Here is a 25,264-nt window from a genome sequence, read left to right as displayed (position 1 = left end):
GGTGAAGTCGTTAGGTGCTGCTCTATTTAACTCCACCTAGTGCTTTGATCCTGGCCTCCAGTCAATGTTCTAGTATTGGACCTGTTTCCTCCTGGATCGTTCCTGTGGCCTGCTGCTCTGCATAGCTAAGTTACTCTTTGCTATTTGTTTGCTGTTTTTTTCTGTCCAGCTTGTCAATTTGTTTTTTACTGCTTGCTGGAAGCTCTGGGACGCAGAGGGTGTACCTCCGTGCCGTTAGTTCGGTACGGAGGGTCTTTTTGCCCCCTTTGCGTGGTTTTTGTAGGGTTTTGTGTTGACCGCAAAGTTACCTTTCCTATACTCGCTCTGTTCAGAAAGTTGGGCCTCACTTTGCTAAATCTATTTCATCTCTACGTTTGTCTTTTCATCTTAACTCACAGTCATTATATGTGGGGGCTGCCTTTTCCTTTGGGGTATTTCTCTGAGGCAAGGTAGGCTTATTTTCTATCTTCAGGCTAGCTAGTTTCTCAGGCCGTGCCGAGTTGCATAGGGAGCGTTAGGCGCAATCCACGGCTGCCTTTAGAGTGGTTGGAGAGGATTAGGGATTGCGGTCAACAGAGTTCCCACGTCTCAGAGCTCGTTCTTGTTTTTTGGGTTATTGCCAGGTCACTGTATGTGCGCTGACCTCTATGTCCATTGTGGTACTGAATTACCTTTCACAACAGTACAATGTGTGTAATTTTCATGTTGTCTTCTATGGCTTTCTAAGGGGCAACGTCTCTCTTACATATCAGTGTAAGGAGACTTTTAGGCCATGCATGCTCCTCTGGGAAATTAAATAGGTCTATTACCTCTTCCGAGAAGAAGAGGACTAGAACTCTAGTGCCACCTACTGGAAGTAGCAATCCTGAAAGTCAATATCAACCCTTTTATGGGGCCTTGCCAAATGACGTAGGATAAAAGTCAAACCAGAATCTCAATTTGCAGGCACGGTTTTCAGGGTGTTGCCCCTCCTCAGTACAAAAGCATCAAATCTAATTTGGCTGGATGAGAGGCCTCTGACTGGGGTAATGCCAGTGTAACAGTGACATGCCAGTGTAAGGAGACTTATTGGTGAGTGACATGCCAGCGTAAGGAGCCTTATAGGCCATGTAGGGCTCCTCTGGGAAATTAAATATGAAAATTCAGAGATGAAGAGGACTTGAACTCTTGTGCCACCTGTTGGAAGTAGCAATCCTTGCACAAGGAGACGACACGTTACCCCTTGGATCCCAGTTAGAGGCCTTCATAGCTAAATCGGATTTCTTCCTTTGCACTGAGGAAGGTCAACAACCTGAAACGTGTGTTTGCAAACAGAGATTCTGGTTTGGCTTTTATGCTTTTATCTTAAGCCATGTGGCAAGGCTTGTTAAAGGGTCTATACTGACTTTTAAGATTGCGAGGGAGGCACTATATATTAAAAAAAAAAATAATATTGAAAAGGGAGGAGCAGTTGCACCTCACTGAATTCTTCCTGTTCACAGTGCACATCCCTTTCTGTTCTCATCTGCAGTACATCTCTAATACCTGAACACCATCCACTCCACTTTCTGCACACCACATCCTTTACACTGTCTGCACCCTTGTATTGTCCTAAACCTTTATAAAACCTGCACCCTTGCGCTGTTGAAGGCCTTAGAAAAATATGCACTCCTCTACTCTATCCATATTATTCACACTGTCTGCACCCTTGCACTATCCTAAACCTTTTCACTATCTGCATTCATGCACTGTCACAGGTTGACACTGTGTGCCATTCCACAACCTTTACATAATTCACAGCCTTTGTTCACAATCTTGCACGATCTGCTCTGTTCTGCTATTCACAACCGTTCCACTACCTGCAGAGTCTTCTGCTATTGACAACACTATTTCCATTCCAGGGCTATTCACAACCTTTCCATTACCGCCATGCTTCCACAATCCCTGTATAGATTACTATGTTATTTAGCCACCTTTGGCTCGATCTCGAGCCTCGGACACTTGATGGATGAACACTCTGTAGGAAGATCGATCTTGCGCAAGCCTAGATAAGACCGCCAGGGTCTTCCCCATTATCTCGATACCCAGTAGCTTGTCGAGTGGCTTCTGACCTAGGGGTGCATCTTCCAGCAGTATATCGAATTTAATTAGTTGTACTCTCCATCAAGTTTTCTTGGCGTAATCCTGAAGTAGATTGCCAGGCCTATCTTACACACAGTAATGTGACTCCCATCGAATCAGTGTGCCATCGCGCAGTGTCCTGCTGCTGTCACTAGCGCTGGGCAGTATGCTTAATCAGGCACCTAAGTTGAAACCTGTCTGCCTGGGTTGTCCCTCATGGTAAAATACATTGCTGACAGTGTGGCGCCCCAGGGTCCTGGTCATCACAGTAGCATTGCTTTCCTCACGGGGAGAGTGATGTTACGCTTGGAAGCGATGAAGGATATCTTTTATCAGGTAATCGCCATACACACAACATGTTCACACTCCAGGCCACAAGGTGGAGCTTTTGATCCTATTTCTAGGTGACTCCCCTATATATATATAGTGGTTTGGAGGGAAAGTAGGGGAGATTCAGTCAGAAAGTGCCTGGAAGCAGACTGGAGCAGTCTGAGGCAGGAAGAGCGTATGAGGGGCCGTGCAGCCACTACAAAGTGCTGCAGCTCCTGGATAGAGATACAGAAAGAAAGGACATCGTTCAGTGAGTGTGAAGGAGAGGCACAGGCGAGGACACCAGGGGGAGGAGAGCAGCGAGCAGACTGTCTCCCTGGCAAAGCGCAGATAACCGGTAGCTGGACCACCGAGGTTGTAAGGGACTCTACGACTTACAGCAGAGACCGGCAGGACAGCTGAACTGCAAGTAACCTGTCTGCCACACACACCTGAGACACAGTAACACATAGAGCTGAGGCGTGATAGAGTCCATGTAAAAAGGCTCGAGTTACCTGTCATGCAGGTATTGTCCTATCCTATATGGGGGACAGAGAGAAGAACTGTGAGGACCTTATCTGAAGCCATAGGCAGTAAGGGACTACAACACCATCGCGCTAGAGGAAGGCTTTTAACTCCACCTGGTAAAGGGGACTCTGGATTCTCTTCTGAGCCGGCCAGACCCTGCCTGCCCTGTGATCTGGTGCCCTGGACTGTGGCTGCCTGAAATCTTCAGTAAACCAGGTAAAGAGACTGCAAACCTGTGTCCTCGTTTCTTACTGCATCGTTCACCACCATCTTCCATCTACACACTGGGAGCCCTTGGAAAACACTTCACATGTGGGAAGTTATACCATCTAGCTGCCATAACATCACCCCAGAGGACCCCTTAAAGCAGCGTCGGTCCCCATTGACCGAATACCACAGGTGGTGTCACGAACATAAACTTTATTCAATTTCCCTTTTACATGGGCGCCCAGGGCCACGGACCGGGTCGCCACCGTGACATCCCCCTGTGAACACCGGACCCGGTATTGGGTACCCCACGGCCCTGTCAGGCGACTCAACAGCATTCAACATCACTGATGCACACAACTATATGTACTTATTCACTATTTAAAACCCTTCCCCATCTGACCTCTTCCAATATTAATGACCCTTAAACTATCTGTACCATATCCTCAACATTTCCACTATCTGCACCATTCACCACCTCACTATCTGCACTCTTACTCTACCTATAACCATTCCACTATCTACATTCTACACCAACTCTCTATCTGCACTCTTCCTCTACCTACAACCTTTCCACTATCTACAATCTTCACCACCTCACTATCTGCACTCTTCTTCTACCTATAACCATTCCACTATCAACACTCTTCACCACCTCACTATCTGCACTCTTCCTCTACCTACAACCTTTCCACCATCTACAATCTTCACCACCTCACTATCTGCACTCTTCCTCTACCTACAACCTTTCCACCATCTACAATCTTCACCACCTCACTATCTGCACTCTTCCTCTACCAACAACCTTTACACCATCTACAATCTTCACCTCACTATCTGCACTCCTCCTCTACTTATAACCTTTCCACTATCAACACTCTTCACCACCTCACTATCTGCACTCTTCCTCTACCTACAACCTTTCCACCATCTACAATCTTCACCACCTCACTATCTGCACTCTTCCTCTACCAACAACCTTTCCACCATCTACAATCTTCACCACCTCACTATCTGCACTCTTCCTCTACCTATAACCTTTCCACTATCAACACTCTTCACCACCTCACTATCTGCACTCTTCCTCTACCTACAACCTTTCCACCATCTACAATCTTCACCACCTCACTATCTGCACTCTTCCTCTACCAACAACCTTTCCACTATCTGCACCCTTCACCACCTCACTATCTGCACTCTTCCTCTACCTATAACCTTTCCACCATCTACAATCTTTACCACCTCACTATCTGCACTCTTCCTCTGCCAACAACCTTTCCACCATCTACAATCTTCACCACCTCACTATCTGCACTCTTCCTCTACCTATAACCTTTCCACTATCAACACTCTTCACCACCTCACTATCTGCACTCTTCCTCTACCTACAACCTTTCCACCATCTACAATCTTCACCATCTCACTATCTGCACTCTTCCTCTACCAACAACCTTTCCACTATCTGCACCCTTCACCACCTCACTATCTGCACTCTTCCTCTACCAACAACCTTTCCACCATCTACAATCTTCACCACCTCACTATCTGCACTCTTCCTCTACCTATAACCTTTCCACCATCTACAATCTTTACCACCTCACTATCTGCACTCTTCCTCTACCTATAACATTTCCATTATCTACACTCTTCACCTCACTATCTGCACTATTCCTATTCCTCTACTTATAAGGTTTCCTCCATCAGGTTTCCTCTATCTACAATCTTCACCACCTCACTATCTGCACTCTTATTCTACCTATAACCTTTTCTTTATCTACAATCTTCACTACCTCACTATCTGCACTCTTCCTCTACCTATAACGTTTCCACCATCTACAATCTTTACCACCTCACTATCTGCACTATTCCTATTCCTCTACTTATAAGGTTTCCTCCATCAGGTTTCCTCTATCTACAGTCTTCACCACCTCACTATCTGCACTCTTATTCTACCTATAACCTTTTCTTTATCTACAATCTTCACCACCTCACTATCTGCACTCTTCCTCTACCTATAACGTTTCCACCATCTACAATCTTTACCCCCTCACTAGCCGCACTCTTCCTCTACCTATAACTACTATCTTCACTTTTCACCACCTCACTATTTGTGCTCTCCTTCGACCTATAACATTTCCATTATCTACACTCTTCATCTTACTATCTGCACTTTTCCTCTACATATAATGTTTCCACCATCTACACTCTTCTCCACCTCACTATCTGCACTTTTTCTCTACCTATAACGTTTCCACCATCTCGCTATCTGCACTCTTCCTCTACCTATAACGTTTCCACCATCTACAATCTTCACCCCCTCACTATCCGCACACGTCCTCTACCTATAACTACTATCTACACTTTTCACCACCTCACTATCTGTGTTCTCCTTCTACCTATAACCTTTCCATTATCTACACTTCACCACATCACTATTATTATTGTTATTACTCCATTTATTCCATGGCGCTTTACATGAGAGGAGGGATATAACATAATAAAAATAAGGTACAGTAATCTTAAGCAATACAAGTCACGAATGATATAGGATGAAAGAGGACAGTGCCCACAAGGGCTCAGTCTACAAAGGATGGGTGAGAATACAGTAGGTGAGGGTAGAGCTGGTCATGCAGCGGTTTGGTAGATTGGTGGTTACTGCAGGTTGTAGGCTTATCGGAAGAGGTGGGTCTTCAGGTTCCTTTTGAAGGTTTCCACGGTAGGAGAGAGTCTGATATGTTGTGGTAGAAAGTTCCAGAGTAGGGGGGAGGCATGGGAGAAATCTTGTATACGATTGTGGGAAGAAGAGATAAGAGGGGAGTAGAGGAGATCTTGTGAGGATCGGTGGTTGCGTGCGGGTAAGTACCAGGTGACAAGGTCACAAATGTATGGAGGAGACAGGTTGTGGATGGCTTTGTATGTCATGGTTAGGCTTTTGTGCTGGAGTCTCTGGGGAGCCAGTGAAGGGATTGACAGAGGGAAGAGGCCGGGAAATAGCGGGAGGACAAGTGGATTAGTCAGGCAGCAGAGTTTAGAATAGATTGGAGGGGCGCGAGAGTGTTAGAGAAGAGGCCACAGAGCAGAAGGTTGCAGCAGTCAAGGCGAGAGATGAGGGCATGGACTAGGGTTTTTGCAGATTCTTGGTTTAGGAATGTACGGATCCGGGAAATATTTTTGAGTTGAAGTCAGCAGGAAGTGGAAAGGGCTTGGATATGTGGTTTGAAGGAGAGATCAGTGTCAAGGATTACCCCGAGGCAGCGAGCTTGTGGGACTGGGGAGAGTGGGCAGCCGTTTACTGTAATGGATAGGTTCGTTGGGGGGGTCGCGTGAGATGGGGGAAAGATGATGAATTTCTTTTTTGTCCATATTATGTTTTAGAAATCTAGTGGAGAAGAAGGATGAAATAGCGGACAGACATTGTGGGATCCTGGTTAGTAGTGAGACGATATCTGGTCCAGAGATGTAGATCTGTGTGTCATCAGCATAGAGATGATACTGAAAGCCGTGAGATTCTATGGGCTGTCCCAGGCCAAAGGTGTAAATGGAGAAGAGCAGGGGCCCTAGGACTGAACCTTGTGGGACTCTGACAGATTTGGGTGCGAGGTGAGGAGGTAGTGTGTGAGTGGGAGACGCTGATTGTCCGGTCTGTTAGGTATGATGAGATCCAAGATAGGGCCAAGTCTGTGATGCCAAAAGATGAGAGGGTCTGTAGTAATAGGGAATGGTCCAGTATCAAAGGCAGAGGACAAGTCCAGGAGTAGGAGGACAGAGTAATGCCGCTTGGCTTTGTCGGTTAATAGGTCATTGGTTACTTTAGTTAGGGCAGTTTCAGTGGAGTGATGCCGCCGGAAGCCTGACTGTAATTGTAAGCGGTCAAAGAGGGAGCAAAAAGAGAGATGGGAGGACAATTCAAGATGGACGTGTTGTTCCAGTAGTTTTGAGGCAAAGGGGAGACGTGATATGGGGCGATAGCTAGATACAGAGGAAGGGTCAAGAGAGGGCTTTTTGAGCATGGGTGTGATTGAGGCATGTTTAAAGCTTGAGGGGAAAACACCAGTTGTTAGTGATAGGTTGAAGAGATGGGTTAGGTTTGGGATTAAGACTGTGGTGAGGTTTGGGATGAAGTGGAATGGGATCAGGTCAAGTGCACAGGTGGTGAGATGTGATCTTGAGAGTAGAGTGGAGAGTCGATCTTCTGTAATGGTGGAGAAGTTGGTTTTGGAGGAGAAGGGCTGAGCAGTTAGGAGGAAGAGCTCTGGGGGTTGTCAGCCAAAACTGTCTCTGATGTTATCAATCTTCTGCTTGAAAAATGAGGCACTATCTGCACTTTTCCTCTACATATAACATTTCCACCATCTACACTCTTCTCCACCTCACTATCTGCACTTTCCTCTACCTATAACGTTTTCACCATCTACACTCTTCACCACCTCACTATCTGCACTCTTCCTCTACCTATAACTACTATCTACACTCTTCACCACCTCACTATCTGCGCTCTCTTTCTACCTATACCCTTTCCATTATCTACACCCTTCACCACCTCACTATCTGCACTTTTCCTCTACATATAACGTTTCCACCATCAACACTCTTCACCACCTCACTATCTGAATTTTCCTCTACGTATAACGTTTCCACCATCTACACTCTTTACCACCTCACTATCTGCACTCTTCCTCTACGTGTAAGCTTTCCACTAGCTACACTCTTCACCACCTCACTATCTTCACTCTTCCCCATACTTATAACATTTCCATTATCTACACTTTTCACCACCTCACTATCTGCACTATTCCTCCACCTACAACCTTTCCACCATCTACAGTCTTCACCACCTCACTATCTGTACTCTACCTATACTCATTATCTACACTCTCGACCACCTCACTATATTTGCACTCTTCCTCTACCTATAATGTTTCCACTATTTACACTCTTCACCACCTCACTCTCTGCACCCTTCATCCACCTACACTCTTCCACCTCACTATCTCCGCTCTTCCTCTACCTATATAATTTCCATTATCTACACTCTTCTACACCTCACTATCTGCACTCTTCCTCTACCTATAACCTTTCCACTGTCTGATCTCTTCCACAAATCACAACCTTTCCTATCTCACCCTTCACTAGTAGTATCCACAGCCATCACAAAACCTGCACCTTTCTACAATCCATAACATTTACACTACCTACACCATTCAACAACCTTTACAATACCTGTAAATTCCCAGTGGCGAAACATAATTTCAGGGGGATCCTATACGACTCAAAAAATAGTGTAGGTCAATAATCCCTAGCCTATCTGCATCACTTTCACTCTGTCTTGACACCTTCTAATATATCTGCACACTGCACTATTCTCACTTCTTACAGCAGCAACATGCCTTGCATTATCAGCGGACATGTTTGGGATGGGCTCAGTGTTTTGTGTCTTTAGAAAAATAAAGCTAATATCAGGTACAATAGATTACAGGTGAGGGCGCTGTTGTACTGTTGTCAAAGGAGAATGTGCAGTGGTAAATAGCGGTACTGCAGCTATTTGAAAAAATTATTATATAATAACTAAATGGTGGCCAGATTCTAACGCATTGGGTATTCTAGAATATGCATGTCTACGTAGTATATTGCCCAGCCACGTGGTATATTGCCCAGTCACGTAGTATATTGCCCAGCGACGTAGTATATTGCCCAGTAACGTAGTATATTGCCCAGCTACGTAGTATATTGCCCAGCCACGTAGTATATTGCCCAGCCACGTAGTATATTGCCCAGCCACGTAGTATATTGCCTAATCACGTAGTATATTGCACAGAGCCACGTAGTATATTGCCCAGTCACTTAGTATATTGCCCAGCCACGTAGTATATTGCACAGCCACGTAGTATATTGCCCAGCCACGTAGTATATTGCACAGCCAAGTAGTATATTGCCCAGCCACGTAGTATATTGCCCAGCCACGTAGTATATTGCACAGCCAAGTAGTATGTAGTATATTGTCAGCCACGTAGTATATTGCCCAGTCACGTAGTATATTGCCCAGCGACGTAGTATATTGCCCAGTAATGTAGTATATTGCCCAGCTACGTAGTATATTGCCCAGCCACATAGTATATTGCCCAGCTACGTAGTATATTGCCCAGCCACGTAGTATATTTCCCAGCCACGTAGTATATTGCCCAGCTACGTAGTATATTGCCCAGCGACGTAGTATATTTCCCAGCCACGTAGTATATTGCCCAGCTACGTAGTATATTGCCCAGCCACATAGTATATTGCCCAGCCACGTAGTATATTGCCCAGCCACGTAGTATATTGCCCAATCACGTAGTATATTGCACAGAGCCACGTAGTATATTGCACAGAGCCACGTAGTATATTGCCCAGCCACTTAGTATATTGCCCAGCCACTTAGTATATTGCCCAGCCACGTAGTATATTGCCCAGCCACGTAGTATATTGCACAGCCAAGTAGTATGTAGTATATTGGTCAGCCACGTAGTATATTGCCCAGCCACGTAGTATATTGCCCAGCCACGTAGTATATTGCACAGCCAAGTAGTATGTAGTATATTGGTCAGCCACGTAGTATATTGCCCAGCCACGTAGTATATTGCCCAGCCACGTAGTATATTGCACAGCCAAGTAGTATGTAGTATATTGCCCAGCCACTTAGTATATTGCCCAGCCACGTAGTATATTGCCCAGCCACGTAGTATATTGCACAGCCAAGTAGTATGTAGTATATTGGTCAGCCACGTAGTATATTGCCCAGCCACGTAGTATATTGCCCAGCCACGTAGTATATTGCACAGCCAAGTAGTATGTAGTATATTGGTCAGCCACGTAGTATATTGCCCAGTAATGTAGTATATTGGCCAGTGACATAAAATAAAAAATAAACATATACTCACCTTAGTCCTGGCTCCTGTGTACGGTGCACGCAGCAGCTTCCGGTCCCAGGGTTGGTAATGACTATGAGCGCAGGACCTGTGATGACGTCGTGGTCACATGACCGTGACGTCATGGCAGGTCCTTCTCGCGCAGGCGCCCAGGACCTGTGATGAAGTCGCGGTCACATGACCGTGATGTCATGGCAGGTCCTTCTCGCGCAGGCGTGCAGGACCTGTGATGACGTATATTGTAGTGTCAGGTAGTAGGGGCAGTATAATATTAGTTACAGTGGCATGTAAAAGTTTGGGCACCCTTGGTCAAAATTACTGTTTTTGTGAACAGTCAGGTAAGTTGACGATGAAATTATCTCTAAAAGGGCTAAAGTTACAGAAGACACATTGGGAGAAAGGTTGCGGCCTCTCCTTTATCGCCTCTATTTTGTTCAACTGGGGCTTGATTTCACCTCTCCCGACGATGTATCCCAAGTACCTAGCCTCTTCCTTCACTATTGCACTTCTTGGGATTTATGGTGAATCCTGCTTTCCTCAATGCATCGAGGATCGCCTGTACCTTTGGTAGGTGCGAACTCCAGTCAGAGCTAAAAAATTACTATGTAGTCCATGTAGGTTGTGGCATGTATCTTGTGTGGAGCCAGAATTCGATCCATCGCCCTCTGGAAGGTAGCTGGGGCTCCCTGCAGTCCGAAGGGCATTCTGGTGTACTGAAAACACCCATCCGGCATTCAGAAGGCCGTCTTCTCCTTGGCGCTCTGGGACATGGGGATATGCCAGTACCCCTTCGTCAGGTCGAGGGTTGTGATGTACCTTGCGGGCCGTAGTCGCTCAGTGAGTTCATCCACGTGGGGCATCGGGAATGCATCGAAGCTAGACACCTCATTGAGCCTGCGGTAATCATTACAAAACCACCACTCGCTATTGGGCTTCGGTACAAGGACAAAGGGACTTGACCAGCCAATTCTTGACTCCTCTATCACCCTGAGGTCCAGCAATCTATTCACCTCCTTGGAGATAATCTCCCGGCATGCTTTGGGGATTCTGTAGTGTTTGAAGTTTATACTTACATGCGGCTCTGTTAGGGCGTAGTGTTCAATGACGTGTGTGCACCCTGGCAACTCCGAGAACAGGTTTCGGTTCTGCTGCAACAGTCCTGACATTGTTGCTTCTGGGCCAGCGTTAGCATTTCAGCAATCATGGCCTCCTCGACCTTGGCTTCGGGACAGGCCCCTAGGCAAGGAGCTTCAAGCGGCTCACGGTCCCGCCAGGGTTTGAGTAAGTTAACATAGTATACCTGGTGTGGCTTCCTGTGACCGGGCTGATGTACTTTGTAATTCACATCCCCGAATTTTTCACTATCTCATATGGGCCTTGCCACTTGGCCACCTTAGAGATAAGTACCAACACGCAGTCCCCGGGCTAGAAGTGCCTTAGCTTTGCTGATCAGTTATACACCATAACCTCTCTTGGGCCCCTGTGCCTGGAGAAGGATTTCCTTTTCGATAGGCATTACATGGGCCATCCTTTCCTGCAGCTGGGCGACGTGCTCAATGACACTCAGGTGCGGCGTGACCTCGGTTTCCCAGATTTCCTTGGCGATGTCCAGGAGCCCCCTGTGGATGTCGGCCGTATAGAAGCTTGAAAGGCGAGAAGCCAGTAGAGGCCTGTGGGACTTCTCTTGAGCATGGCCTTGAAGGTCTTGTTGAAGTGTTCCACTAGGCCATCGGTCTGCGGATGGTAAACGTAGGATCGCAGTTGGGCCATCTGGAGGACACTACCCCGAGATGTCCACCCAACACATGCGAATGGGCAATGTTTAAAACCCTCCCCCTGTAGGGTCCTGGAACTAACAGCTGCTCCACTCTCTCACCTCCCCTCAGTTTGGTCACCCGATACAATAACCATTGAGTGCAAAGTGAGGGAAACTGGTGTCAGCCCCCGGCTCTTGAGCAACCCCATTAGGCTACGTTCACACTAGCGTTCTGCTAGTGTGCGTCGCCTTAGCGTCGGGCGACGCAGCGGCGATGCACGCGTCATGCGCCCCTATGTTTAACATGGGGGACGCATGCGTTTTTGTGTGTTGCGTTTTGCAACACTTGCGTCTTTTTTGCCGCTAGCGTCGGACCAAGAAAACGCAACAAGTTGCATTTTTCTTGCGTCCGATTTTCGGCAAAAAACGACGCACGCGTCGCAAAACGCAGCGTTTTTGCGTGCGTTTTGCCGCGTTTGTGTGCGTCGTGCGTTGCGTCGCCGACGCAGCGGCGCGCAACGCTAGTCTGAACGTAGCCTTACATACAGTTAAATTCTCAAATGCCCCCTTTAATGTGAGGTGTCGAAGTTGTGCAGTGCCAAAGGTCTCTTCAGGCACCTTCAAACCAGGGAAGCTGGGCTCCTCTGTTACCGTCTCATCCTCCTCTCCAGCGAGGACACAGAGGGGGAACTCCACCATACTTAATTTTGGACAGGAGAACTCCTCCATCCTTAATTTTGATGGAGACGTCTTCGGAGGGGCCTGGCTTTTTACCAGGACACTCTGTACAGCCCCCTTTTGCCACAAATACCAAAACAAAAGAAAATCCCACCGCAGTATACTGTAAGCACAGAACACGTTGAAGAGCAGCCAGCGCTAAACGGCAGTCGTCCACAGAAGGTATCCGCTCCTCTCCCGCAGTACCACTTTATGGACTAAATAATGGAATGTTTTACCTGATGGAGAGTGACACCTTTTTGTTCTGTTTTTGGACTATAATTGATTTATTTTTGGTGTGCACCCGTATTTCTTCAGTTGCCTGATGTCCAGCCTACACCCAGGTAGATTTCAATCTCAGCTGAGATAACCACAGACGTAAGTGCCAGCAACACACCTCTTTTTAAATGGTTATAGTAGTTATTCTTGAATACAGAAGTATTATAGTAGTTATATTCTTGTACATAGGGGCAGTATTATAGTAGGTATATTCTTGTACATAGGGGCAGTATTATAGTAGTTATATTCTTGTACATAGGGGCAGTATTATAGTAGTTATATTCTTGTACATCGGAACATTATTATAGCAGTTATATTATTGTACATAGGAGCAGTATTATAGCAGTTATATTCTTGTACATAGGAGCAGTATTATAGTAGTTATATTCTTGTAGATAGGGGCAGTATTATAGTAGTTATATTCTTGTAGATAGGGGCAGTATTATAGTAGTTATATTCTTGTACATAGGGGCAGTATTATAGCAGTTATATTCTTGTACATAGGAGCAGTATTATAGTAGATATATTCTTGCACATAGGGGCAGTATTATAGTAGTTATATTCTTGTAGATAGGGGCAGTATTATAGTAGTTATATTCTTGTACATAGGGGCAGTATTATAGTAGTTATATTCTTGTACATAGGGGCAGTATTATAGCAGTTATATTCTTGTACATAGGGGGCAGTATTATAGTAGTTATATTCTTGTACATAGGAGCAGTATTATAGTAGTTATATTCTTGTACATAGGGGCAGTATTATAGCAGTTATATTCTTGTACATAGGAGCAGCATTATAGTAGTTATATTCTTGTACATAGGAGCAGTATTATAGTAGTTATATTCTTGTACATAGGAGCAGTATTATAGTAGTTATATTCTTGTATATAGGAGCAGTATTATAGTAGTTACTAGCTATTGAACCCGTTCTACGCCCGGGTGGCGAGCATTTATATTGGTATATTGTCTCCATCCTGGTATGTGCTGCTCCATCCTGCGTTCCCCTTCCTGTCATGTGCTGCACCCATCCTGCGTCCCCATCCTGTCATGCGCTGCTCCCATCCTGCGTCCCCATCCTGTCATGCGCTGCTCCATCCTGCGTCCCCATCCTGTCATGCGCTGCTCCCATCCTGCGTCCCCATCCTGTCATGCGCTGCTCCATCCTGCGTCCCCATCCTGTCATGCGCTGCTCCCATCCTGCGTCCCCATCCTGTCATGCGCTGCTCCCATCCTGCGTCCCCATCCTGTCATGCGCTGCTCCATCCTGCGTCCCCATCCTGTCATGCGCTGCTCCCATCCTGCGTCCCCATCCTGTCATGCGCTGCTCCATCCTGCGTCCCCATCCTGTCATGCGCTGCTCCATCCTGCGTCCCCATCCTGTCATGCGCTGCTCCCATCCTGCGTCCCCATCCTGTCATGCGCTGCTCCCATCCTGCGTCCCCATCCTTATGTGCTGCTCCATCCTGCGTCCCCATCCTTATGTGCTGCTCCATCCTGCGTCCCCATCCTGTCATGCGCTGCTCCCATCCTGCGTCCCCATCCTGTCATGCGCTGCTCCTTCCTGCGTCCCCATCCTTATGTGCTGCTCCATCCTGCGTCCCCATCCTTATGTGCTGCTCCATCCTGCGTCCCCATCCTTATGTGCTGCTCCATCCTGCGTCCCCATCCTTATGTGCTGCTCCACCCTGCGTCCCCATCCTTATGTGCTGCTCCATCCTGCGTCCCCATCCTTATGTGCTGCTCCATCCTGCGTCCCCATCCTGTCATGCGCTGCTCCCATCCTGCGTCCCCATCCTTATGTGCTGCTCCATCCTGCGTCCCCATCCTTATGTGCTGCTCCATCCTGCGTCCCCATCCTTATGTGCTGCTCCATCCCGCGTCCCCATCCTTATGTGCTGCTCCATCCCGCGTCCCCATCCTTATGTGCTGCTCCATCCCGCGTCCCCATCCTTATGTGCTGCTCCATCCCACGTCCCCATCCTTATGTGCTGCTCCATCCCGCGTCCCCATCCTTATGTGCTGCTCCATCCTGCGTCCCCATCCTTATGTGCTGCTCCATCCCGTGTCCCCATCCTGCTGCTCCATCCCGTGTCCCCATCCTGCTGCTCCATCCCGTGTCCCCATCCTGCTGCTCCATCCTGCGTCCCCATACTGCCTCTGACCCGCTCGGCGCCGAGTGCTGGGGGGCCTGAGCAGGCGGGGACACCGGCGCGCTGTGGGGGTCAGGTGCCGGTATCGCCGCCAGCTCAGGCCCCCCAGCACTTACTATATTCACCTGTCCCCGTTCCATCGCTGAGCGGCGCCATCTTCCCGGTCTCCTCGGCCTGTGACTTTTCAGTCAGAGGGCGGCGCCGGCGCGCATGCGCGTCATCGCGCCCTCTGAACTGAAGGCCACAGGCCGAGGAGACCGGGAAGATGGCGCCGCTCAGCGATGGAACGGGGACAGGTGAATATGTCCGATACTCACCCTCCTGGCGGTCCCTGCTTCTGTGGGGGAGATCGCGGTGTGCGTTCAGTGTGAACGCACACCGCGATCTCCCGGGAGCGTCGCTCTGTGAGGCCCAGACTGCGCCGGCGCTTGCGCTTGCGCAGTCTATCGAGGCTTCGGACAGAGTGACGCTCCCAGCGTTATATTATAGATATTCTTGTACATAGAAGCAGTTTTATAGTAGTTATATTCTTGTACATAGGAGCAGTATTATAGTAGTTATATTCTTGTATATAGGAGCAGTATTATAGTAGTTATATTCTTGTACATAGGAGCAGTATTATAGTAGTTATATTCTTGTACATAGAAGCAGTATTATAGTAGTTATATTCTTGTACATAGAAGCAGTTTTATAGTAGTTATATTCTTGTACATAGGGGCAGTATTATAGTAGTTATATTCTTGTATATAGGACAAGTATTATAGTAGTTATATTCTTATACAAAGAAGGCAGTATTGTAGTAGTTATATTCTTGTACATAGGAGCAGTATTATAGTAGTTATATTCTTATACAAAGAAGGCAGTACTATAGTAGTTATATTCTTGTACATATGGGCAGTATTATAGTAGTTATATTCTTGTACATCGGAACATTATTATAGCAGTTATATTATTGTACATAGGAGCAGTATTATAGTAGTTATATTCTTATACAAAGAAGGCAGTACTATAGTAGTTATATTCTTGTACATATGGGCAGTATTATAGTAGTTATATTCTTGTACATAGGAGCAGTATTATAGTAGTTATAATCTTGTACATAGGAGCAGTATTATAGTAGTTATATTCTTGTACATAGGAGCAGTATTATAGTAGTTATAATCTTGTACATAGGAGCAGTATTATTGTAGTTATATTCTTGTACATAGGAGCAGTATTATAGTAGTTATATTCTTGTACATAGGAGCAGTATTATAGTAGTTATATTCATGTACATAGGAGCAGTATTATAGTAGTTATATTCTTGTACATAGGAGCAGTATTATAGTATTTATATTCTTGTACATAGGAGCAGTATTATAGTAGTTATATTTTTGTACATTGGAGCAGTATTATAGTAGTTATATTCTTGTACATAGGGAGCAGTATTATAGTAGTTATATTCTTGTACATAGGAGCAGTATTATAGTAGTTATATTCTTGTACATAGGGGCAGTATTATAGTAGTTATATTCTTGTACATAGGGGGCAGTATTATAATAGTTATATTCTTGTACATAGGAGCAGTATTATAGTAGTTATATTCTTGTACATAGGGGCAGTATTATAGTAGTTATATTCTTGTACATAGGGGCAGTATTATAGTAGTTATATTCTTGTACATAGGAGCAGTATTATAGTAGTTATATTCTTGTACATAGGGGGCAGTATTATAATAGTTATATTCTTGTACATAGGGAGCAGTATTATAGTAGTTATATTCTTGTACATAGGAGCAGTATTATAGTAGTTATATTCTTGTACATAGGAGCAGTATTATAGTAAAGAAAAAGCAACGAAGATCAGCTCACCTCCTCTCAGGCCCAGCGCACGGATCATGCAGTGCAGCAAGTAGTTTGAAGAAAAAGCAGAAGTCCAGCGCGGGTGATGTCCATAAAAAATACCTTTTATTCCATATTCGTTAAAAGCACATAAATCCAAAGTCCATCTTCATATCCATAGACACAAAAACGGGTGATTCATACCAGTGACAGTCACAGGCTTAAAGTGCATTAAAATCATACGCGTTTCAACGGTCGTGCCGCCTTACTCATTGTGATCACAATGGACATATAGTAGTTATATTGTTGTACATAGGGGCAGTAATATAGTAGTTATATTCTTGTACATAGGGGCAGTATTATAGTAGTTATATTCTTGTACATAGGAGCAGTATTATAATAGCTATATTCTTGTTGATTTGAAGCATAACTCCGGTATAGTTTGTTCTGAAAGTTATAATTTTCGCGCTTATTACATCAATGGCAGGTGCAGAGGGCTGTTTTCTCCACATCTGAGATAATTTGTCCGATTATGTTAATCAAACTCAGTTTGATCATAGTGTGATCCAATTTTCTCATGTGCGCAGAATTAAAAAAAATATTTCAGTCTGTCTGTTAAATTAAGACCGCACTGAGATGTCTTCCGAGTGCAGTCAGATGTTTTCCAAGGATCCATAGATATGAATGGGCGAGTGTCATCCAATTATCATTATTAGTCATTTTTATAGCGATTATTGGAATTATTGTGTATGGTGCGATTTTTTTGGACATCTGCACAGCCCCATAGAATAACATGCAGACGCGTGGGCGCTGTACAGTCGTCTGTACCTTCCCTAAAGGACAATTGTAAGAAATGTCCAATATACAGCTTATTAATCATGCTTTTCTATCATGAGGCATTGTTCTTGTTTATGTTACATGGATGAATCAATTGTGAACTAGCCCCAGTATCTCAATGGCATGGTGGTGCATGTATGTAGTTCCCGGATCCGGCCACTAGATGGCGCTGTATAGACATGTTCCTCCCAGGCCCAGCAGACAAAGGCGAGGAGCACAATGGTGTCTGCTGTTCCCTGTGTCTGCCCTGCAGTGTGTGGGCCCCATGGTCTGTATCCATCTAATAACCCACTGAGGCCCTGATCTACCGTGTGTATAGTGAGGTCCTGTTACACCGAACACTGAATGGTGGAAGCTGAGAACAATAGGACGGGACCATTTTATTTTTTTTACTTATATTCTTGGGCCTCTGAAAACAGCTCTGGTTCCACGACAAACGGCTATAAAATGTAAGGCGCTGTTCAGACCTGCGAAGAAGCCTCCAATAATTATTTACAAACGTGCAAAAAATGGCGCAGCAAGATGGCAGACGTGGCACCTGAATCCCGCGGAGCCCATTAAGGGACTTTCAGTGCCTCGCTGGTGTCTGCCAGATTATGTATCCATCCCAAAAGTATCTAACCCCATCATGTGTGATACTGACTGCTGAGCTGTGTATCTAATCCTCTCCTGTGTGATACTGACTGCTGAGCCGTGTATCTAATCCTATCCTGTGTGATACTGACTGCTGAGCCGTGTATCTAATCCTATCCGGTGTGATACTGACTGCTGAGCCGTGTATCTAATCCTATCCGGTGTGATACTGACTGCTGAGCCGTGTATCTAATCCTATCCGGTGTGATACTGACTGCTGAGCCGTGTATCTAATCCTATCCTGTGTGATACTGACTTGTTATGGCTGGCAATCAGGCAACACAGCGTGCAGTAATCAGCGCACATACAGAGATCTGGCAATAACCAAAAACAATAGGACGAGCTCTGAGACGTGGAATCTCTGTAGACTGCAGTACCTGATCTATCCTCACACAACTATAAGCAGCAGTGGATTGCGCCTATAACTACCTATGCAACTCGGCACTGCCTGAGGAGCTGACTAGCCTGAAGATAGAAATACAAGCCTGACTTACCTCAGAGAAATACCCCAAAGGAATAGGCAGCCCCCCACATATAATGACTGTTAGCAAGATGAAAAGACAAACGTAGGAATGAAATAGATTCAGCAAAGTGAGGCCCGATATTCTAGACAGAGCGAGGATAGCAAAGAGAACTATGCAGTCTACAAAAAACCCTAAAACGAAAACCACGCAAAGGGGCAAAAAGACCCACCGTGCCGAACTAACAGCACGGCGGTGCACCCCTTTGCTTCTCAGAGCTTCCAGCAAAAGTTAATAGCAAGCTGGACAGAAAAAACAGAAAACAAACTAGAAGCACTTATCTAGCAGAGCAGCAGGCCCAAGGAAAGATGCAGTAGCTCAGATCCAACACAGGAACATTGACAAGGAGCAAGGAAGACAGACTCAGGTGGAGCTAAATAGCAAGGCAGCCAACGAGCTCACCAAAACACCTGAGGGAGGAAGCCCAGAGACTGCAATACCACTTGTGACCACAGAAGTGAACTCAGCCACAGAATTCACAACACTGACTGCTGAGCCGTGTATCTAATCCTATCCTGTGTAATACTGTCTGCTGAGCCGTGTATCTAATCCTATCCTGTGTGATACTGTCTGCTGAGCCGTGTATCTAATCCTATCCTGTGTGATACTGTCTGCTGAGCCGTGTATCTAATCCTATCCTGTGTGATGCTGTCTGCTGAGCCGTGTATCTAATCCTATCCTGTGTGATACTGACTGCTGAACTGTGTATCTAATCCTATCCTGTGTGATACTGACTGCTGAGCCGTGTATCTAATCCTATCCTGTGTGATACTGACTGCTGAGCCGTGTATCTAATCCTATCCTGTGTGATACTGACTGCTGAGTAGTGTATCTAATCCTATCATGTGTGATACTGACTGCTGAGCTGTGTATCTAATCCTATCCTGTGTGATACTGACTGCTGAGCCGTGTATCTAATCCTATTCTGTGTGATACTGACTGCTGAGCTGTGTATCTAATCCTATCCTGTGTGATACTGACTGCTGAGCAGTGTATCTAATCCTATCCTGTGGGATACTGTCTGCTGAGCCGTGTATCTAATCCTATCCTGTGTGATGCTGACTGCTGAGCCGTGTATGTAATCCTATCCTGTGTGATACCGACTGCTGAGCCGTGTATCTAATCCTATCCTGTGTGATACTGACTGCTGAGCCGTGTATCTAATCCTATCCTGTGTGATACTGTCTGCTGAGCCGTGTATCTAATCCTATCCTGTGTGATGCTGACTGCTGAGCCGTGTATCTAATCCTATCCTCTGTGATACTGACTGCTGAGCCGTGTATCTAATCCTATCCTCTGTGATACTGACTGCTGAGCCGTGTATCTGATCCTATCCTGTGTGATACTGACTGCTGAGCCGTGTATCTAATCCTATCCTGTGTGATACTGACTGCTGAGCCGTGTATCTAATCCTATCCTGTGTGATACTGACTGCTGAGCAGTGTATCTAACCCTATCCTGTATGATACTGACTGCTGAGCCGTGTATCTAATCCTATCCTGTGTGATACTGTCTACTGAGCCGTGTATATAATCCTATCCTGTGTGATACTGTCTGCTGAGCCGTGTATCTAATCCTATCCTGTGTGATACTGACTGCTGAGCCGTGTATCTAATCCTATCCTGTGTGATACTGACTGCCGAGCCGTGTATCTAATCCTCTCCTGTGTGATACTGACTGCTGAGCCGTGTATCTGATCCAATCCTGTGTGATACTGACTGCTGAGCCGTGTATCTAATCCTATCCTCTGTGAGACTGTCTACTGAGAAGTGTATCTAATCCTATCCTGTGTGATACTGACTGCTGAGCCGTGTATCTAATCCTATCCTGTGTGATACTGACTGCTGAGCCGTGTATCTAATCCTATCCTGTGTGATACTGACTGCTGAGCCGTGTATCTAATCCTATCCTCTGTGAGACTGTCTGCTGAGCAGTGTATCTAATCCTATCCGGTGTGATACTGACTGCTGAGCCGTGTATCTAATCCTATCCTGTGTGATACTGACTGCTGAGCTGCGTATCTAGTCCTATCCTGTGTGATACTGACTGCTGAGCCGTGTATCTAATCCTATCCTGTGTGATACTGACTACTGAGCCGTGTATGTAACCCTATCCTGTGTGATACTGACTGCTGAGCTGCGTATCTAATCCTATCCTGTGTGATACTGACTGCTGAGCCGTGTATCTAATCCTATCCTGTGTGATACTGACTGCTGAGCCATGTATGTAATCCTATCCTGTGTGATACTGACTGCTGAGCCGTGTATCTAATCCTATCCTGTGTGATACTGACTGCTGAGCCGTGTATCTAATCCTATCCTCTGTGATACTGACTGCTGAGCCGTGTATCTAATCCTATCCTCTGTGAGACTGTCTGCTGAGCAGTGTATCTAATCCTATCCTGTGTGATACTGACTGCTGAGCCGTGTATCTAATCCTATCCTGTGTGATACTGACTGCCGAGCCGTGTATCTAATCCTATCCTGTGTGATACTGACTGCTGAGCCGTGTATCTGATCCAATCCTGTGTGATACTGTCTACTGAGCCGTGTATCTGATCCTATCCTGTGTGATACTGACTGCTGAGCAGTGTATCTAACCCTATCCTGTATGATACTGACTGCTGAGCCGTGTATCTAATCCTATCCTGTGTGATACTGTCTACTGAGCCGTGTATCTAATCCTATCCTGTGTGATACTGTCTGCTGAGCCGTGTATCTAATCCTATCCTGTGTGATACTGACTGCTGAGCCGTGTATCTAATCCTATCCTGTGTGATACTGACTGCGGAGCCGTGTATCTAATCCTCTCCTGTGTGATACTGACTGCTGAGCCGTGTATCTGATCCAATCCTGTGTGATACTGACTGCTGAGCCGTGTATCTAATCCTATCCTCTGTGAGACTGTCTGCTGAGAAGTGTATCTAATCCTATCCTGTGTGATACTGACTGCTGAGCCGTGTATCTAATCCTATCCTGTGTGATACTGACTGCTGAGCCGTGTATCTAATCCTATCCTGTGTGATACTGACTGCTGAGCCGTGTATCTAATCCTATCCTCTGTGAGACTGTCTGCTGAGCAGTGTATCTAATCCTATCCGGTGTGATACTGACTGCTGAGCCGTGTATCTAATCCTATCCTGTGTGATACTGACTGCTGAGCTGCGTATCTAGTCCTATCCTGTGTGATACTGACTGCTGAGCCGTGTATCTAATCCTATCCTGTGTGATACTGACTGCTGAGCCGTGTATCTAATCCTATCCTGTGTGATACTGACTGCCGAGCCGTGTATCTAATCCTCTCCTGTGTGATACTGACTGCTGAGCCGTGTATCTGATCCAATCCTGTGTGATACTGACTGCTGAGCCGTGTATCTAATCCTATCCTCTGTGAGACTGTCTGCTGAGAAGTGTATCTAATCCTATCCTGTGTGATACTGACTGCTGAGCCGTGTATCTAATCCTATCCTGTGTGATACTGACTGCTGAGCCGTGTATCTAATCCTATCCTCTGTGAGACTGTCTGCTGAGCAGTGTATCTAATCCTATCCGGTGTGATACTGACTGCTGAGCCGTGTATCTAATCCTATCCTGTGTGATACTGACTGCTGAGCTGCGTATCTAGTCCTATCCTGTGTGATACTGACTGCTGAGCTGCGTATCTAATCCTATCCTGTGTGATACTGACTGCTGAGCCATGTATGTAATCCTATCCTGTGTGATACTGACTGCTGAGCCATGTATGTAATCCTATCCTGTGTGATACTGACTGCTGAGCCGTGTATCTAATCCTATCCTGTGTGATACTGACTGCTGAGCCGTGTATCTAATCCTATCCGGTGTGATACTGACTGCTGAGCCGTGTATCTAATCCTATCCTGTGTGATACTGACTGCTGAGCCGTGTATCTAATCCTATCCTGTGTGATACTGACTGCTGAGCCGTGTATGTAATCCTATCCTGTGTGATACTGACTGCTGAGCTGCGTATCTAATCCTCTCCTGTGTGATACTGACTGCTGAGCCGTGTATCTAATCCTAACCTGTGTGATACTGTCTGCTGAGCCGTGTATCTAATCCTATCCTGTGTGATACTGTCTGCTGAGCCGTGTATCTAATCCTATCCTGTGTGATACTGACTGCTGAGCCGTGTATGTAATCCTATCCTGTGTGATACTGACTGCTGAGCCGTGTATCTAATCCTCTCCTGTGTGATACTGACTGCTGAGCCGTGTATCTAATCCTATCCTGTGTGATACTGACTGCTGAGCCGTGTATCTAATCCTATCCTGTGTGATACTGACTGCTGAGCCGTGTATCTAATCCTATCCTGTGTGATACTGTCTGCTGAGCTGTGTATCTAATCCTATCCTGTGTCATACTGTCTGCTGAGCCGTGTATCTAATCCTATCCTGTGTGATACTGACTGCTGAGCCGTGTATCTAATCCTATCCTGTGTGATACTGACTGCTGAGCCGTGTATCTAATCCTATCCTGTGTGATACTGTCTGCTGAGCCGTGTATCTAATCCTATCCTGTGTAATACTGTCTGCTGAGCCGTGTATCTAATCCTATCCTGTGTGATACTGACTGCTGAACTGTGTATCTAATCCTATCCTGTGTGATACTGACTGCTGAGCTGTGTATCTAATCCTATCCTGTGTGATACTGTCTGCTGAGCCGTGTATCTAATCCTATCCTGTGTGATACTGTCTGCTGAGCCGTGTATCTAATCCTATCCTGTGTGATGCTGTCTGCTGAGCCGTGTATCTAATCCTATCCTGTGTGATACTGTCTGCTGAGCCGTGTATCTAATCCTATCCTGTGTGATGCTGTCTGCTGAGCCGTGTATCTAATCCTATCCTGTGTGATACTGACTGCTGAACTGTGTATCTAATCCTATCCTGTGTGATACTGACTGCTGAGCCGTGTATCTAATCCTATCCTGTGTGATACTGACTGCTGAGCCGTGTATCTAATCCTATCCTGTGTGATACTGACTGCTGAGTAGTGTATCTAATCCTATCATGTGTGATACTGACTGCTGAGCTGTGTATCTAATCCTATCCTGTGTGATACTGACTGCTGAGCCGTGTATCTAATCCTATCCTGTGTGATACTGACTGCTGAGCTGTGTATCTAATCCTATCCTGTGTGATACTGACTGCTGAGCCGTGTATCTAATTTTATCCTGTGTGATACTGTCTGCTGAGCCGTGTATCTAATCCTATCCTGTGTGATACTGACTGCTGAGCCGTGTATCTAATCCTATTCTGTGTGATACTGTCTGCTGAGCTGTGTATCTAATCCTATTCTGTGTGATACTGACTGCTGAGCTGTGTATCTAATCCTATCCTGTGTGATACTGACTGCTGAGCAGTGTATCTAATCCTATCCTGTGGGATACTGTCTGCTGAGCCGTGTATCTAATCCTATCCTGTGTGATGCTGACTGCTGAGCCGTGTATCTAATCCTATCCTCTGTGATACTGACTGCTGAGCCGTGTATCTAATCCTATCCTCTGTGATACTGACTGCTGAGCCGTGTATCTGATCCTATCCTGTGTGATACTGACTGCTGAGCAGTGTATCTAACCCTATCCTGTATGATACTGACTGCTGAGCCGTGTATCTAATCCTATCCTGTGTGATACTGTCTACTGAGCCGTGTATATAATCCTATCCTGTGTGATACTGACTGCTGAGCCGTGTATCTAATCCTATCCTGTGTGATACTGACTGCTGAGCCGTGTATCTAATCCTATCCTGTGTGATACTGACTGCCGAGCCGTGTATCTAATCCTCTCCTGTGTGATACTGACTGCTGAGCCGTGTATCTGATCCAATCCTGTGTGATACTGACTGCTGAGCCGTGTATCTAATCCTATCCTCTGTGAGACTGTCTACTGAGAAGTGTATCTAATCCTATCCTGTGTGATACTGACTGCTGAGCCGTGTATCTAATCCTATCCTGTGTGATACTGACTGCTGAGCCGTGTATCTAATCCTATCCTGTGTGATACTGACTGCTGAGCCGTGTATCTAATCCTATCCTCTGTGAGACTGTCTGCTGAGCAGTGTATCTAATCCTATCCGGTGTGATACTGACTGCTGAGCCGTGTATCTAATCCTATCCTGTGTGATACTGACTGCTGAGCCATGTATGTAATCCTATCCTGTGTGATACTGACTGCTGAGCCATGTATGTAATCCTATCCTGTGTGATACTGACTGCTGAGCCGTGTATCTAATCCTATCCTGTGTGATACTGACTGCTGAGCCGTGTATCTAATCCTATCCGGTGTGATACTGACTGCTGAGCCGTGTATCTAATCCTATCCTGTGTGATACTGACTGCTGAGCTGTGTATCTAATCCTATCCGGTGTGATACTGACTGCTGAGCCGTGTATCTAATCCTATCCTGTGTGATACTGACTGCTGAGCTGCGTATCTAGTCCTATCCTGTGTGATACTGACTGCTGAGCTGCGTATCTAATCCTATCCTGTG

General features: G+C 45.9%; 1 protein-coding gene across 1 annotated transcript in view; it reads left to right on the top strand.

The window, feature by feature from the left end:
- The window catches only part of KDM6B (lysine demethylase 6B), a 120,476-nt gene that overhangs the window by 951 nt on the left and 94,261 nt on the right, over positions 1 to 25,264 (top strand). The window lies entirely within an intron of this gene.

Source organism: Ranitomeya imitator, chromosome 4 (genome assembly GCF_032444005.1).
Source record: "Ranitomeya imitator isolate aRanImi1 chromosome 4, aRanImi1.pri, whole genome shotgun sequence".
Taxonomy (NCBI): Eukaryota; Metazoa; Chordata; class Amphibia; order Anura; family Dendrobatidae; genus Ranitomeya; species Ranitomeya imitator.
Note: the sequence above shows the minus strand (reverse complement) of the source record. Positions and strands in the feature narration are given on the sequence as shown.